Raw genomic sequence first — 17712 nt, 5'->3', positions numbered from 1 at the left:
TTAGTACATTGAGGGAATGAATTAATAAATCGTGCACACGATTTAGCCTATTATTTTTTCCTGCATGTCATGCGGGGCTCCGTAGAAAACAGCTCTTTTAAATGGTAATAATATTTCACAATATTACAGTTATTACTGTATTTATGGTCAAATAAATGGAGTAGTGGTGAGCATAATTCACCTTTTTCAAAAACATTAAAAAAATATTACCATCCATGTCTGTGTCCATAGGAAATATATGCATGTGTTGCTGTATTGAGGACAGCTGGAGGAAATTGCTGATGAAACCTTTAGGCTAAATGATGCCGGGTTCATTTGGTTCCCACGCACATGTGCAGCGGGTGCATTTCTCAAGGAGAATGTAACGTGAAGTCACGGATCCGTGCCAATTTACGGTTATTTGACAAATTGAAGTTATTTTAAAATTGCACAGAAAAGGTTACTGAATGATTGTGTCCGTTCCTCCTCAGGCTGTGGTGTGGCTTCTGCGTGAACCGTCTGAGACTTCATGCCGCACACGTTTGACTGACTCTTATGGATATGGAGATGCTAAATTTTCTGTCTGCACTCATGTCAGATTGCAGTTTTTGGCTCTTTTGTCTGCGTTTGAATGCAAGTTGACAACAGAGCTCTGCTCTTCCCTCTCACCTGTGCATAAATCACCGTTTTGTGTTGACAATAATGTGAAACATTGATTTTGTTGTAGCAGGTTGAGTGTGGAGTGTTTCTTCAGAAGGAGGATGAATGGATCTGCTGCAGATCATGGCAGAGCTGCACACACTGATCGTCTGCTGCTGTCTCTCTTCATCTCTCTCTCTTTCTCTCTTTCTTTCCATGGTGTAAGGTGGTAATTCCCAGGGTAATTTGATCATTTCTTTTTCTCCTCTCATCTCATCCTGTCCTCTTCTCCTCCCATTTCTTCTTCTCTCTGTGGCAAATTGTTAAAAGTGCAGCTAGATAAGCCAGCTTAAAATGAATGTAAGTTACTCTAAAAATACAGTTAAAATAGTAATATTTTAAAACATGAAAATACATAAAAATATTACAGTATAAAATATTTTTGTGGAAACTGTGATACATTTTTGTCAGGTTTAATAGAAAGTTCAAAGAATAGTATTTATTTGGTAAATTTAATATGGAATATTTGGAATAAATATGATTTTTTTGTAACATTGTAAAAGTCTACTGCATTCTTGCTGATTAAAATAAATAAATAAATAAAAATAAAATTACTTTTTAAATAATCATATTCATAAACATATCAAAATGTTATATATATTTTATTAAGTTTAATGCAAAAATAATAAAACAGCTGTGATATATCCCCATTAGATAGCTCAGTAAAACTATTCAGGCTGTGAGTGAAATGTTCAAATTATTCAGAATGAATCATAAATTGATTCAAAACACTTCACTTACCTGTGTGACCAATTAATTGAAAAGAACCTCAAATGCATGAATAGTATGTAAGTCAGGCATTGCTAATTCTAAACATCCTCTCATCACCTTTAAAGGGATCGTTCACCTGCATGGTTGGAACAATACTATGGCCACCGTCAGCTGTTTGGCTAACCACATGCTTCAAAATATCTTCTTTTAATGCTTAGCAGAAGAAAGAAACTCATACAGGTTTGGAACAACTTGATTGTGCATAAATAATGACAGAATTTTCATTTTTGGGTGAACTATCCCCTATAAGTGCTCTATACAGCAGAGATTGTTTGGTAGGGGATTATTAGTTTTGTGAAGTGGAGTAACAGAATCAGTGATGCAAACTATGAAACAAATCCAAATTCTGCTGTAAAGCAGTTCTAAAAAGACAATAGTGTCATTATTCAGCTCAAGTCAGTTCAGTGTTGATTCAGTTCTGCCCATCTCCTCTCGTCTAAGTATTAACTCAGTTTATACAGTATGTACCGTTCTCACTGTGTCATCTGTGGAAGCGTCTGTCTCAAACACACACTCCCACTCACAGCAAGCTATTGTTGAGTGATGATAGGCCTTCAGTGTCCTTGTGTGCAGCTCTCTGTCACCTCCTCCTGCATGTGCTCTGCATGTGTGTGATGGAGAGAAAGAGAGAGTGCTTGTTTCCTCCAGGGTTATGTCTTGTAAGATGCCCCAAATGCAGAAGCACAGCTCTCTAAGCCAGACCTCGTGCAGTTGGTTTGGCCATCTGCTCAGGAAACACTCTTTATCAATCAAAAGCAATGAGAAACTGCTGTGAAGAAGATTGTTCGGCCACTCATACTCAACTCAAAGGCTGTGGGAGGTTCACAGAAACACAGTAGAATAATCAAGGCATGTTTTCAACACACCGCAAAAAGTGATTTGCATATTTAGGATTTGTGTTATGTTTTCTGTTACAAATAAACAGCATTTTTTATCTATATTTATTTATACTAAAACATTTTAATGCTTCTAGAATCCATGAACAGTTTTTGAGTGAGATCGAACAGTTTTGTGATTCAAGTGATTGGACAGTGATTCATGTGAATGAATCAAATTCATATGAATCAGATCATATGCTGTTTTTGCTCTTGAAGTTTTATAACAGAGATGCTATTAAAACAACATTAAAACACCATAATGGAATCACAGAAAGCACATTAAAAGTGATATTCACAATGTTTCCTCATTTTGTATATAATCAACTAAATTATAGTGAATAGGGGAGAGCGGGGTGAGTTGAGGCAGTTTTTACTTATGGTGTTTAAAGTGAGCACATGACAGTAATGGGTTTTATGTACATACATTTCAGGATGTGGTGCATCATTGGGAATAATCACTTTGGATCTAAAATAAACCATTTTCAAAATATGGCTTTCCAAAAAAAAAAAAAAGTGCCATTGATTATGCTGAAGTAAAACTGAACATTTTCACCTCATGCTATATCAAAGGAAGAGAAATGCAATAAAATGACTTCTTACAATCTATGTGTGCACCTTCTGATGGACTGGCCATCCATCCAGGGTTTTCCTCGCCTGTGGCTCAAGATGTTGGGTTAGGATCCAGCTCCCCACGACCATAATAAGGACAAAGAGGTTTGGATAATAGAATGGATGGATGGCTGACTTCTGAAAAGTTTTATTTGAAGATACAATTCAAAACTTTGAAGGCATTTTTTAAATTATTTAAATATTTCAGAGCAAAATAAAGTTCAAGTTGAAGGATTAATGAAATATCATGTAGAATTACAGTAAAATTATATTTTATAATCAAGAGAACTCAACTTACCTCAGGACTTTTGGCTCAAATGACACCACTCCAACCATTTAAACCATCCAGCAGTTTAGAGCTAACATCATGCTAACAGTATAGCCTCATATTATAACTTCCTAGAGCACAGACATATACGTGATATTTTTTCAGATTTGTCTGTAATTGTTCAAACACAAAAAGCATGAGTCTTTGAACATAAAAAATAATTTAGAACAGCAAAAAAACAGTTTTTTGAATCTAAATGTAGTTACAAAATATTCCATGGGCTTCTCTCTATCACAGAGTTAGTAAAATGGTCTACTCTTCATATATTTGTGGGTCACATCACCAATTTTGTTTAAGGTTGTCTAGAAATAAGAGGTGGCTCAACTTCCCCACAGGCTCAAATCACCCCGCTCTCCCCTATACTGTCAACATATTGCCAGTCCTATTATGTGCAAAAGGTCATATATCTCTGTTCAAATGTAAAGTAATAAAAGCATAAATGTTTCATACTGTATGTATACGTACATGGGTTTTTATGTTTTGATCTGTTTGAGTGATTTCTTCCTTATAGTCTTTCCACAGCAGTGTAGCAAAGTCCCTGATGATGAAGTGACACTTGTATGTCCTTCAGCAACATTAGCAAGTCTGTACATAAATAGTTTCAGCAACATTTTGCAAAATGTTCTGCAGTAGAAGCATTAAAAGACAGCTCTTCACATTGTGAGTTCATCTTAATATGCTGTCTTAAAATGACTTTTGGGGCAGAGAAAATGAGAGGTTCTGTAGAGGTAGAGAAAAATATTGGGATCCAAAAGTCTGAGACCCAATAAAAAAATCCCCCAAATTGCCATTTTTCTATTTGAATGGAATAAACATGAATTTCAGATTGTCTTAATAGGCTGTTTGCTGTAATGACCGCAGCACTGGAGCTACATGAACAAAACCTAATGATCGTGTTCTCCAAAGAAATGTTGATCCTAAAAGCATCTTGAACTTCATCTGACTGTCTGTACAGAGTCACATGATCAATGGCACTCGGAATCGTTTGAACTCAAAATGAATTGTTTATTTTCAGGTTTGCAGTAAATTAGAAACAGAATGTCAGATTTTCAGACTTTTGGACTCCTTTGTATGTGGACGTATGAGGTGAAACAGACTGGAAAATGAGAGAATTTGAGTGTATGTGGAAGAGAAAGAGACTAAGGCTGAAAGAAGAGACATTTGTCATCTGTTCATGTCCTCAAAGTCAGCAGAGAAACAGATTTCACTGCACATATACGATCACTGCATCTCTGCTGAATTAGTCTCTCTGTTGCCAAATAAGTGCACTGGATTCCCATATACGCGTTTTTATTTTGAGTATTATTCTATCCCTATTTCTCACACAAATCTTTCTGCATCCTTGCATCTTCATTTAGACAATGTTTAGGTCATTTATTAAGCAGTTTTACTCGGGGAGTCCGTGGATGGTGATTTCAGGTTTTACTGTCCTTGTGGAGATATTTATTCCTCATAATGTAGTCAAAACCTGCTTTGACATCGCACTTTTGACGTACTGTAGTCTGAACTGGGGTTCAGGTGTCTGAGGGAACTATAAGGGGTTTGGGTCAATATTTAATTTAAACAAAAATGTACAATTAAAAATTTTTACAATTATTGTGAAACAAATATCAAAATAAAACACTAAAAAGATGTTTTTTTTTATTATTATTAATAGTCTGAGTTTCAAGATGTGAACTCAGAATTGCAAGATAAAAAAAGTCAGAATTGCAAGATGATATAATTAACTGGTAAAGCCAGGGTCACAGGTTTGATTCTTAGTGAATGAACCTACTGAAAAGTGTGCAATTCAGATCAGAAGCTCTATATATTTAGGTTGGTTTACATTCACCAAAGCACAGTCAGATGCATTTATGTGTTGAAGTCTGCAATGCACGTACATGCATGAAATAGAACAAGCTTGCATTTTGTAGTATAGTGTACTTGAAACGACATTATAAAGTGATTCAGGTCTAAAGATTGTATTTGTGCTCTGTGTGAGCAAATCCGACAAATTCTCCTAAAGTTCCTCTGTGCTTTGCCAGTAGATGTTCTGTAGAAATACATTATGATGATTTGTACTGTGTGTTTCCATGTCCTGAGCTTGTATTAATACGAAGTGAATGTGAAAATTGACGTCTTTTATTCAATGCGGTCAGACTCGCAAAAGCCTTTAACCAGGCGGCCAGCCTGCTGTGGCCTGTATTAGATTTGGACCGCAGACAGCAGGTAGCAGAGCAAACTGCACTCTTTGATTAGACTGGATCCAAATGTGCACTAATAAATCTCACCCCTGAATGTGATTGTACAGTTTTCTCTCCATTTTGTAAGAAATCAAATTACTGTTGGATTTTATTGAGCTATAACGTAATCATAAAAGAGTGAGGCTTCACTCTGCTCTTGGTCTAAACTCAAGCTTGATTTCATCTGTCTCCTCCTGTTTGCGTTATCAATGAGACACATGAGACAGTCAGAAAATAGAGCTATAGGATGAAAGTGGATAGCATTATTAGCTTAGATCACTGATTCCCAAACTTTTTTTTCCTCTAAACTCTTTTGACCTTAAAATCCCCCTTGAGATTTTAAATTAATATTTCATCAACACCTAGGCATGTTCATGGTTCTCTGATGTCAGTTAATAGCACAGTGCATGCAGGTAAACAAATAAAATATTTAAAATGTTTTTTTTTTTTTTTTTTTTAGTTATTAATTAGTTATTTTTACATTTTTATGATTTTATTAATTATTAGCTTTTCTTCAACCCATAAATCTCAGTTTGAAGAACCCTGGCTTAAATCATTTGTATGAATTTAAGGAGAAATGTTTGAGTTCATACTGAATTATTATTACATTAATTCTAATATAAACTTAAAATTGTCAGAAAATAATTGCAATTGTCATTTTTAAATGTTATTTTCATCCTGTGGCAGAAACAGGCTTCCATATGGGATATTTTTCTTACACTGTCTGATTTTTTTTTTTTAATGGTACCTTTAGGGGTACAGCAGCTTGTTACAATTTTTGCACATGTTCTCTGAGAGAAACATCTGTGCAGAGGTCCATTTAGCCTTACTGATGCGTGGAAGAACCAGTCAGGATATTATAGAGATCTCATGCATGCTTTTTTTCTTTCCTATGGACCAGGACTTGACAAAATGAGTCGTTAATTGTTCCTGCCCACCAGTCCTGCACTGCATACTGATTTATGAAAGAAAGGCTATATGCATGAAATAGGCAGAGGGAAATCATGCAAAATTTAGCATGTTTCTCTGATGACCTCCATGTGGCAGAGTGCCAGTGAATTCCTTTGGTGTTCGTACAGTGAAGGTGAGTGTAAATACATCCTCCATCACAATTCCAGATAGCCGAGGCTACAGCAAGGTCACGGGAGAACAAGGATCTGCTGTTCATTGACAGAAAACTCTCAATAAAAGCCACAGCTCAGGAGCAGTAGGTGGAGGACCTGGGACCTTAGATTTCACGGTGTTCAGACCAAAAGTCAGTGTAATAAGAAACCCCTGGAGATTATGTGAACAGAATAGGCTATTATTTGGAGAGCACTTATATTGGAGAACTGTAATTTCAGTTCTGAGAATTTTCCTGTTAAGCTTATTGCATAGCCTCATGATTGCACTTGAAGCTACTTTTATTAATGCTATTAAATCCTTTATGATCTGCAGTATGTTCTTTTATTAATATTTCATGCAATTTGATTTATTTGACACGTATATATGTATACAGCTATGGAAAATATTAAGAGACCACTTAAAAGTTCTCAGTTTGTCTGGATTTACTATGGATTTGAGTAAAATGTTAATATTTGTTTTATTCTATAAAGATCTTATAACATTTCTTCCTAATTTAAAATAAAAATATTGCCATTTATTGCCACTGGCATTTTTTTTTCTTCAGAAAATCACAATTGTTCAAAATAACTAATGTTTTTATTTGTTGTGATTGAAAATCAGGGTTATTCCACCAAATATTCATTTCTTAACTCTGAAATTAAAACACTGGTATTGTGTTGTCTAAAAATGAATATATCCATGTCTGAAATTGCATGTTTTTTGTTATCTGGACCAATTTTCGTTTCATGCTCTAAACGATAACATTTTTAAAATTTAGAAGAAAGGTTATCAGTATTTTACATAAATCGTGACTATAAATCGTTAATATATATATATATATATATATATATATATATATATATATATATATATATATATATATATATATATATATATATATATATATATATATATATATATATATATATATATATATATATATACGCAACACACCCACAAATATATATATATAATAGGGACAGAAAAGTGTTTAATAGCACGTCAGCATTCCTCTCCTCTGAGATGAAAATCATTTATGTATTAATTTTATATCTCTTTACTCTCACTGGATGTCAACAATGGACAACAAAGAAGTTTGAGATGAAACATCTGAGATAAAGTTGATACTGAAATGAAACATGACTGGAAAGTCTTAGAAGCTCTGGACAGGAAGCAATAAAATGTTCCTCTGGGTCGCATCCATCTGCGCTCTCAAAATCTGTTTGCCTCGCCATGCAGACAATAAATCTTTGTAGAATGAATAGTTTGTGTCTGTGAAGGCTCAGCTGTCAAACGCAAAAGAAGTTCTGCAGCCTCATCAGTAAGTGTGAAGAGGTGAGCTCTCATTCCAGCTTTAACATGCACCAGTATGTGCGAATCTGAGTCTTCACGGATGACTAAGTGAAGGCAAGTGACATCTCAGAACTTTAGAGCAGGACTTGAGTGCGACTGGATCTCGCAGCAGCCGTTCTGTCTTTGCTCGTGAGTGGCGGCGTCTTTGTCTCTGCGGTGGTATTCTCAGCACGGATGCTGATCCAGGCAGTTGCCAGCAGCCGTCTCTAAGGAGTCCCCCATCATTTTAATCTCACCACAGAGACGAAGACAAACGAGCCACAGAAACATAAGCAGATGTCAGGCTTTATTAAATATAGAGGGAGTTTTGTATAGACGCTGCTCTGGTGAACTGGATATATTAGTCTCTGGCATGTTACTTGTTTACTTACTGTATTGATGCACACAGATGCTTATAGACAAAACCTGCCACGTTTCCAAGTCCCAGCGGGCCTGTGAATATGAAGGTCTGAGGTTTTAATTGATTGCTTTAGCATGCAACTGAACCTGATTTACTGACAAGAGTTGCATGCTCATATTACAACTCTGTGTTCAAAACAACATAATGTCAATATTTAGCAGTCCGTCCTTTAGAAGCCCTGTATAATTACAGTCCAAAAGATGCTTTCTCAGGAGGAAATTCAAATAAAATGCATTTTTGATTTTAAAAACAGCCGAATGAAGCACAATAAAATGCACAGGGGACGTTTTTAAAAAGTTGCACTGAGACAAATAGCAAGATGCAACATAACAACAAAAAACACATCTGCATGTGTACACACTAAAAAAAAAAAGTTTATACAGTGGTTTTCAACCTGGTGGCCTCAGCAAACTTCCACGGGGGCAGTTAAATGACTTAAAATTCATCATTTATATTACAATTGAAAAAAATTAAAACAGATTTTTTTCTTCCTCAATAATTATTGTTTTTATTTAACAATATAAAGGTATAGAATTCTATGGAAGCTTGTTTCCACCACTGAATAATTTTATTTATATATATTTTTAAACTTTTTTTCACAGAATTGTGATCAATAATGACAATTTAAATGATTATTTTTATGAGCAGAAATTGTGGGTTGATATATTAAATTCATTAACCACGATTAATTTTGGGTTCATGTCAGAATTGTGAGTTTACAGTACATCTCACAATTCTGACTTTATTTTTCGCAACTTTGAGTTTGTTATTCAGTGGTGGAAACAAGCTTCCATAGGATCCTGAATATACATGAATCACAAATTAAGTGATTTAATATATCAACACTCCCAGATTCTATTCAGAAAAATAATCATTTAAATTGCCGCAGAAAAACCAGAGGAAATGTCTTCAAATATTGTGTGTGAAAATGGGGGGCCTTTCGAGTCAAAAAGGTTGAGAACCATTAATGTAGACTGATTTGAGGATATATATATACAGTACAGACCAAAAGTTTGGAAACATTACTATTTTTAATGTTTTTGAAAGAAGTTTCTTCTGCTCATCAAGCCTGCATTTATTTGATCAAAAATACAGAAAAAACAGTAATATTGTGAAATATTATTACAACTTAAAATAATAGTTTTCTATTTGAATATACTTAAAAAAAAAAAAAAATTTATTCCTGTGATGCAAAGCTGAATTTTCAGCATCATTACTCCAGCCTTCAGTGTCACATGTAACATCCAGTCTATCACATGATCATTTAGAAATCATTCTAATATTCTGATTTATTATGAGTGTTGGAAACAGTTCTGCTGTCTAATACATTTGATGAAATAAAAGGTTAAAAAGAACTGCATTTATTCAAAAATAAAAAAAACAATTTCTAATAATATATATTCTAATAATATATTTTTCTTTACTATCACTTTTTTATCAATTTAACACATCCTTGCTGAATAAAAGTATTGATTTTATTTTAAAAAAAAGAAAGAAAAAAAAAATTACTGACCCCAAATTACTGACCAGTAGTGTATATTATTACAAAATATTTATGTTTTAAAAACATAGCTTCTTTTTTTCTTCTTCTTTTTATTCATCAAAGTATCCTAAAAAAGTATCACATGTTCTGAAAAAATATTAAGCAGCAGAACTGTTTCCAACTTTGATAATGAATCATCATATTAGAATGATTTCTAAAGGATCATGTGATAATGATCCTAAAAATTCAGCTTTGCATCACAGAAATAAATTATAATTTAAAGTATAATAAATTTAAAAACAATTATTTTAAATTGTAATAATATATCACAATATTACATTTTTTTCTGTATTTTTGATCAAATAAATGCAGGCTTTATGAGCAGAAGAAACTTCTTTCAAAAACATTAAAAATAGTAATGTTTCCAAACTTTTGGTCTGTACTGTATATATATATATAAAGTGTGTGTGGGGGGGGGGGGGGGGGGGGGGGGGGGGTGCACAGCACTTTGACAGAGATCCTTTTATTGCAGAAAACTGTCCTCACAAAAATATGGTGGCTTAGCGACCCGGCACAATAAAGGGAACACAGCAGGTGATTTGATCTCGGGCAGTAATTGTCTTTGTAATTGTGAATCTTGAAGTACTGGTCAAAGAAAATGGTTTCAGAGATGAGATGCTCAAAGAGGGTTTTATTGTGCAGACTGTGTTGATACAGCAGGCTTAAACATGGCACTCTGAAGTCAGCCACAGAGTATAAAAAAAAAAAAAAATTGAGATGGACTAGTTGACCTCACTAATAGACAGATGTTGGATAACAAGCTGACCATTCCACTCATCCCTAATTAAACAGTATCTTTATCCTAACCAGCTGTGACGTTTTGTCAATTTCCTGGTGTCAGTTTTTGTTGTTGCACAAGGTAGCTCCACCCTCCACCCACAGTGAAATTTCATTGGTCTAAAATCGTGCTCCGCATAATTGCATATTAAACATCAGACATATTCTCATATGAATTTGTGATGTTACACACAGTTTGTGTTCAGTGTGGACAGACAAATTGATTGTTGTCCATTAGATGGGTAGTTATAAGGCATGAATGTCATTGACAGTGGTATTTTAGTATTTTTTTTATATACTATTATAGTTTTTATTAATGTTTAAAATATATTTTATTGTTAATTTTCTGTTTACACTTAATATTTTTATATATAATATTCTTGTATAATATTTCGTATAATAAAATATTTTGTAATATTTAAAAATTATTAATTTAATTTATTTTTGTCAGTTTTAATTTTATTTCAGTTCGTAATTTTAGCGCTTCTTAAACGTATTTCAGTTAGTTCCCAAAGCAGCATTTCTCATTTACATTTAGTTGAAGTTTTTCCATTTAATGTTTTTATTTCATTTATGTCTGCTTTATTTCAATTAACAATTTAAATTAAATTAAAATTATTCTAAATTTTGAATTTAGTTTTAATTTTAGTTTCAATTAACAATAACACAATTCCTTGAATTTTCTGAGAGTCGCCAAGGTAGGTAATAATTTGATCAGCAAATTTGCTCAAAAAATGAATAAATAAATAAATAAATAAAATCCTCTAAACTCTCCGCTCTCATTCTGGCACTGTTTAGTCCAGATCTATTTGCACTTCACAGGCTGGACAGCTGCGGTTTACTTCACCGTCTCAGACAAATTGCTGCGTTGATTGTTGCATCACGTCTGGAAAGGACATGCTGTTAGATGGGGAGTTAAGTTTGTTTCAACAACATCTATGTATCAGATTTTTGTGTTAAAACATAAGCACTGTCTCGCAGGAGGCAATGAAAAGCTTAATTTGTTTTTGTAATGTCTTTTGACGAGTTATGTGAGCTGTGCACTTGTATACTCATTGGCTCATAACAGAATCTGTAGGGAGAGCGAGTACATGATTATAATCATCAGTATGCAGCCTTTTTTTTCACAGCCTCGGAAGGACAAAACTTTGAGTTCATAATGCAATATTCAAAGAGTCAATTATGTACATTGTTGAGCTGCAAAAATATAAGCTGAAAGTGTGTACTTTAAAATAGTGTGGGCTCAATTTCAGTATAACTGGTGATGCTTCTGCAGAGCGTTCATTATTTTCAGTAAACATCATGAGGTTGTGAAATGCAAAAGTGTTTGTGTGCCGTATGTATTTGCAGTGTTATTGCTTCCTGTTGTTCTGAATGAACTCTTTTAAATATAGGAGTTAATATACACTACTGTGCAAAAGTTTGAGGTCTGTAAGATTTATTGATTTATTAATTTATTTAATTGATTTATTTGAAAGAAATACATTTATTCAGCAAGGATGCATTAAATGATCAAAAGTGACAGTAAAAACATTTAGAATGTTACAAAATATTTCTATTTCGAATAAATGCTGTTGTTTAAAAGACAACAAAGATTATTAGAGTATGTTTCATAAGATTTTTTTTTATTCTTTCTACTTCAAAATTTCATATTTAATTCAGTGTTTTACTTTGCTTTTTCTTTGTAATTCTTTGTGAAATTTACTAGCAATTTCTGAGTGAAAACTGTTTTATCTATCTATCTATCTATCTATCTATCTATCTATCTATCTATCTATCTATCTATCTATCTATTCATTAAATCTTTTTTTTTTCTCCCAGCAGGACACTTTCACCTTCAGTATGAAAGCAGAGCATTTCCAGTTCCACCACGGCTAAAACGGCATGATACAAGTAAGTCCTACAGGTTTCTTTCATGAAAATTCTTAGTAAAACTGCATTCTGAAGTACGTAAAATAGGGCTTGCACAACTACTCATTTTTTCTAGCTTACTAGACGTCCAAATAAGCAGCTTTTGTAAATATTTATATCCGTGGTGGCTGGAGAGTCTAGTGCAATTTACATGATGTTAGTGAGAAACAAAAGCTGCTTGCATCATTATTAGCCACTATTACATTTATTCATTTTCCGTATTAGAAATATATTGTCATATGCAGTAAAATTATATATGAAACCCACCAGAAACTGGAATATATATATCTAGCCCATACAAATATGTAAGTGTTGTTTTAGTATAATTGAGATACTACTGTATTATGGTTTTATTAATATTTTCAATATTTAAGTAACAGAGTTGTATGGTTTTAATTGTATTATATTACAGTTTAAGTATATATAATATATTTTGGACATATATGTTATGTTCATGTATATCCATCCTAAATGTACCCTAATGTACATCTTCATCTACCTAGAGAATGTATGTATGTGAAAATTATAGTCTTGCAGGTAACATATATGGCACTATGACTCTTGATATAGGGCAATATATGTCATATATTTTATTTCTGTATGGGATGTTTGCTTATAATGACTGATTTTATAATTGAGTTTCTGAAGTTTCTATAATTTCTCTTCTGCTGCTGCTTATTCTTTGTTAGAATTGTCCTGTTATTTAAGTTTTTGAATACGTCAATTTTCCATTGTGAGAAAAAAACAAAAAGACTGATAGTCCTTGAATTATCTGAGAGTTGCCAAGGTAGATGAAAATCTGATCAGCATTGAAATGGCCTGACCTGGTGCATTTTATTCGCTCAAAAAATCCTCTAAATTCCCTGCTCTCACCCTGATGCTGACCAGAACGAAGCTATTTGCATTTTACAGGCCGGAGCGGTCGCGGTTTACTTCACCTTCTCAGGCGAACTGCCAATACTGAGGCAGACGGAAAGCACAATCATTGGGTTTTTTACTGTGAATAAACCTTAGAATATTACCACTGACTGAGGCCTTTTTCAAATAGCTTGAGTTTTAGTAATATTGTAGCCTGAAGATGGAGAGTAAACGTGCTAAATGTGAATAATTTTGATCATTTGACAAGTTGATTTGGGGCATTTATGTTCTGCAGCACATTTTGAACTTTTAGAAATCAAGATTAAAATTTTTAAGGAAATATTTCAATAAATTATACTCCAGACCTTTAAAAGAAATAGTATGTGGATATTTTGAAAAAAAAAAAAAAATATATATATATATATATATATATATATATATATATATATATATATATATATATATATATATATATATATATATATATATTTTAGTTTTTTTTTTGTTTTTTTGTGTATTTTTTTATTTTTTTTTTTTTATTTTTATATTTTTTTTTTTTTATTTTTTTTTTTATATTTTTTTGTATTATTTTTTTTTTGTATTTGTAATTTTGTTGTGTTTTTCTAATTTTTAGTAGTTTCTAGATTTTGTTTTAATTTGTTATTTTAGTACATCAAATTAAACTACGTTAAAATGGGAAATGTTGGCAACTAGCTAAAATTAAAAAAGAGTATTTTATTTTATTTCACTTAACGTTTATTTTATTTCAGGTAACTTTTTAATGATTTTAACTTTAGTTTAAGTTTTAGTTTTAGTTAACTATAACAAGCCTTCTTCCAGTGTGAAATGAAAGATTATTTCATTTTATTATGCATGTTTTAAAATTATCACATCAAATGTGAGAATTCATCAAATCCATTGCTAATAATTAAAATGAGCAAAAATACTGAACTGACTTTTGTCATTAATCACTTAACCCCATGTCATTCCAAATCTGTAAAAGCTCAGATCATCTTCGGAACACAATTTAAGATATTTTGGATGAAAACCTGGAGGCTTGTGACTGTCCCATAGACTGCCAAATAAATAACAGTGTCAAGGTCCATAAAATGTATGAAAGTCGTCGTCAGAATACTCCATCTGCCATCAGACATGCAATCTGGGTTATATGAAGTGACGGGAACACTTCTTGTAAGGGAAGAAAACAAAAATAACGTCTTTATTCAATAATTCCTTTGTCAACGGTATCCTCTGTCTCTCCATATCACTGTATGCTGTGTATGCTCTTCTCTATCATCCGGCCACAAGGAAGTGCTGTTTCTATGTGTATTTAGCTTTGATTTGAAAGAAAACAGCGCATCCTTGTGGCGCGGATGATACAGAAGAGCATACGCAGCGGTGATATGGAGAGACACAGAGGAGACCGCTGACAAAGAAATTATTGAATAAAGTCGTTATTTTTTTTTTCTTCGCTTACAAAAAGTGTTCCCATCGCTTCATATAATGCAGATTGCACGTCTGATGTACATCAATTATTGTAACATTCTGATGTTTGTGCTTTTGATCTCACCAGAATGATGTCACTTTATTAAGGAACTGGCTTGTGTTAGTTAAAGGAATTTACAAACCATTTTAACACAGTGATATTGAGGAAAAACCTGTAAATTAATTCCCAATGAAAATGTAAGAAATATAAAAATAATATGCTGATTCGAGAATAAATGAATAAAAACATGGAATATTTTCCCTAGCTTTTCATAGTGGAAGTTAGTGCCGCATCTGCAGACTGAAATAAACTCTACTCCAAGTAGTGAAATTATGTAAATTTCATATAAACCCCATGTTCACTTAATTATGATAGTATTGTCATTAAAGAAGAAAACAATCAAATTCTATTTCCATCTTTTTAATATGATGAGGACATGAAGAATGTGCTGCATAGTAGGAATGACCCATTTATGTTAGATTGTAGTGCTTGTAGTTGTCGCAGCATGATGAAAATGAATTTCTGTAATGGGGTGGAGGGTGGTGGCGGCTTTGGAATAAGGACAGATGAGGCTTAAGGCAACAAAAATCTCCTTCACCCTCCCTTTAGGAAAAATAAGAGGTGAGTGTAAGCAGCACGACCGACGTTTCATATCACAAATTCATTAAACACAATCAAGATGGTACCTAAATGACTGGCAATAAATGAGTTTCCACTTCAAGCTTTTATATCCATTCCATGTAATGCTATACAGTATATAATGCTGTAGTGTTGTATGATATTGTGGAACCTTTTTACTTTATATGTTATATAAATACTGTGAAACTTTATTTCATTCTACATATGTGTTTCTTGAAAGGCATCTGTGAGGGAGAGAGAGCAGGAGAGATAGAGTATGTACTTTACCTACATCATAAAATGAAATTTTGTGGCAAAACAATGGTAATGACCTGTTATTTTTTATCATTTTGCTTACTATATTTATTTGTCTGGTCAGTGTTGTTGTGGGTTTTGGTTATTGTGCAGTTGTAACAGAAATAATTTAGCGAAGTGATATGGGCATGTACTGTAATGTGGTCCAGAGCTGCCTGGAACTACATTCGCGATGCATTTCCCTGAAAATAATTATTCATCAGCCAATCACATTCAAGTATTCAGTGGCGATTTTGCAGCCCTTCTTGGTGAGCAGAAGATATTTCTTTAAAAAACATATCAAATTCCAAACCTTTTATCCCAAACTATGTTAAATATATTTAAGCATTTCAGATATTAATCATAATAATAATTTAGATATTATATAAAATATATATCAAAAATGCAAACTCCTAGAATAGTGATTAAACTATGTTCCATTATTGCTAATGGTTTTCACTTAGGTCACATGTTTTTGTCACTAAATAAAACCCATATTTTATTTAGTAGTTTTAATGACTTTGCAATTGATCTAAAACTTGGAAAATTATGTTGAATAATAAAGAATGAACAGGTGTGTCCAAATTTGAACAGTTGCAATTTGAGTATCACTGCCGTACATTATGAATCTTGTAAACCTCATAGCTAGTTGGCTTTATTTTAACATTTCAGAGAAAATTATTAATCATAATAATAATAATAATAATAATAATAACAATAATAATAATAATAATTATTATTATTATTATTACTACTACTACTACTTATTTTTCTTAGTTATTATATAAAATATTGCCTAATTTCGTGTTTAAAATACAAATTTGCTATGTGGAAATTGGAAGTCTAATAATAAAGATATCCATACTTTTGATCAATTGTGGAATTTGAGTATCACTAGGAATCACTAGGAATCTGGTAAACCTCATAGCTAGTGGGCTTTATTCCAGCTGGGTTTCTTAAGCAGTAATCACCCTGTAAGAGTGCTATGTACAAATGAGCTTAAAATTACATAATCTCCTTTAATAAATTCAGATCTCCGCTCTGCAAAGGGCATGAAAGTTATGCTAATATAAATTAGCATTGCTTTTCCTTACCTTTAATAGACGCCACAGGACCGGTCTCAGATCAGCATCATCCTGGTAACCTTTAGCATTTGTGCTGTGACTCGGCTGTGCCCAGCTGTTTACCCTGAGTGTATGCGCTGTGCGTATCACCGCTTTGTGTGTTAGATCTTGTGTGTGGAGTGCAAGCCTGGGGAACAGAAGGCAATGAAACCTTAATTACATCCTCCCTTATCTTGCTTCCTTCTCTCTTGTCCTCTGGAGCTGTGGACTATCAGCACTTTGAATTAGAGTCCTCTGCACACCGCCGCCGCCGCCTCAACTGTGGATAAACAGCATTAGGGACCCATTGTTTGAGAAGCTTGCACTTTGCCTAAACAATATGCAATCTTCTGCACCACCACATTTTTTCACTCATGTACGTTCATTCTTCTTCTGTTATCATGGGATTTTTCATTAGCCATCTAATAATGATACCAAAACTGATTTTTACGGAGGCGTATGAACAATCTGAAAAGGGGGGAGGGGGTGTTATGAAGCTTATCAGCTTGGCTTATGAATATTAATGAAAAATTGTTGTTTTATGTGACAAGCAAAGTGTTTTTTATTGCGTATCAACCAAGAAAATCTTAAAATAAAATTATTATTTCTTTTTAATAGCATTACAATGTTTATATATATTCACATATATTAGATAAAAAAATGTATATTAATTATATATATAATTAATTATATATATAATTTTTTTTTTAATATATCATGGTTTTGACAAAAAATATTAACACCAAGTGTCACCAGAGTTTTTGTTTTTTTGATCATTC

The 17712-nt window shown here is 33.0% G+C and overlaps 1 protein-coding gene across 6 annotated transcripts in view; it reads left to right on the top strand.

The window, feature by feature from the left end:
- Positions 1-17712, top strand: part of LOC109047680 (beta-1,3-galactosyltransferase 1-like) — a 151887-nt gene that overhangs the window by 82724 nt on the left and 51451 nt on the right. For 4 of the 6 annotated variants that reach the window (XM_042764293.1, XM_042764295.1, XM_042764296.1 and 1 more), the window contains exon 3: positions 12488-12556. The gene's annotated coding sequence lies outside the window, so the exon portion shown is untranslated. Of the gene's footprint in view, positions 1-12484; positions 12557-17712 lie in introns of all 6 variants that reach the window. The other 2 variants (XM_042764294.1, XM_042764299.1) reach the window with 1 other exon arrangement.

Source organism: Cyprinus carpio, chromosome A9 (assembly GCF_018340385.1).
Source record: "Cyprinus carpio isolate SPL01 chromosome A9, ASM1834038v1, whole genome shotgun sequence".
NCBI classification, from domain to species: Eukaryota; Metazoa; Chordata; class Actinopteri; order Cypriniformes; family Cyprinidae; genus Cyprinus; species Cyprinus carpio.
This window is presented reverse-complemented; position numbering and strand designations above follow the sequence as displayed.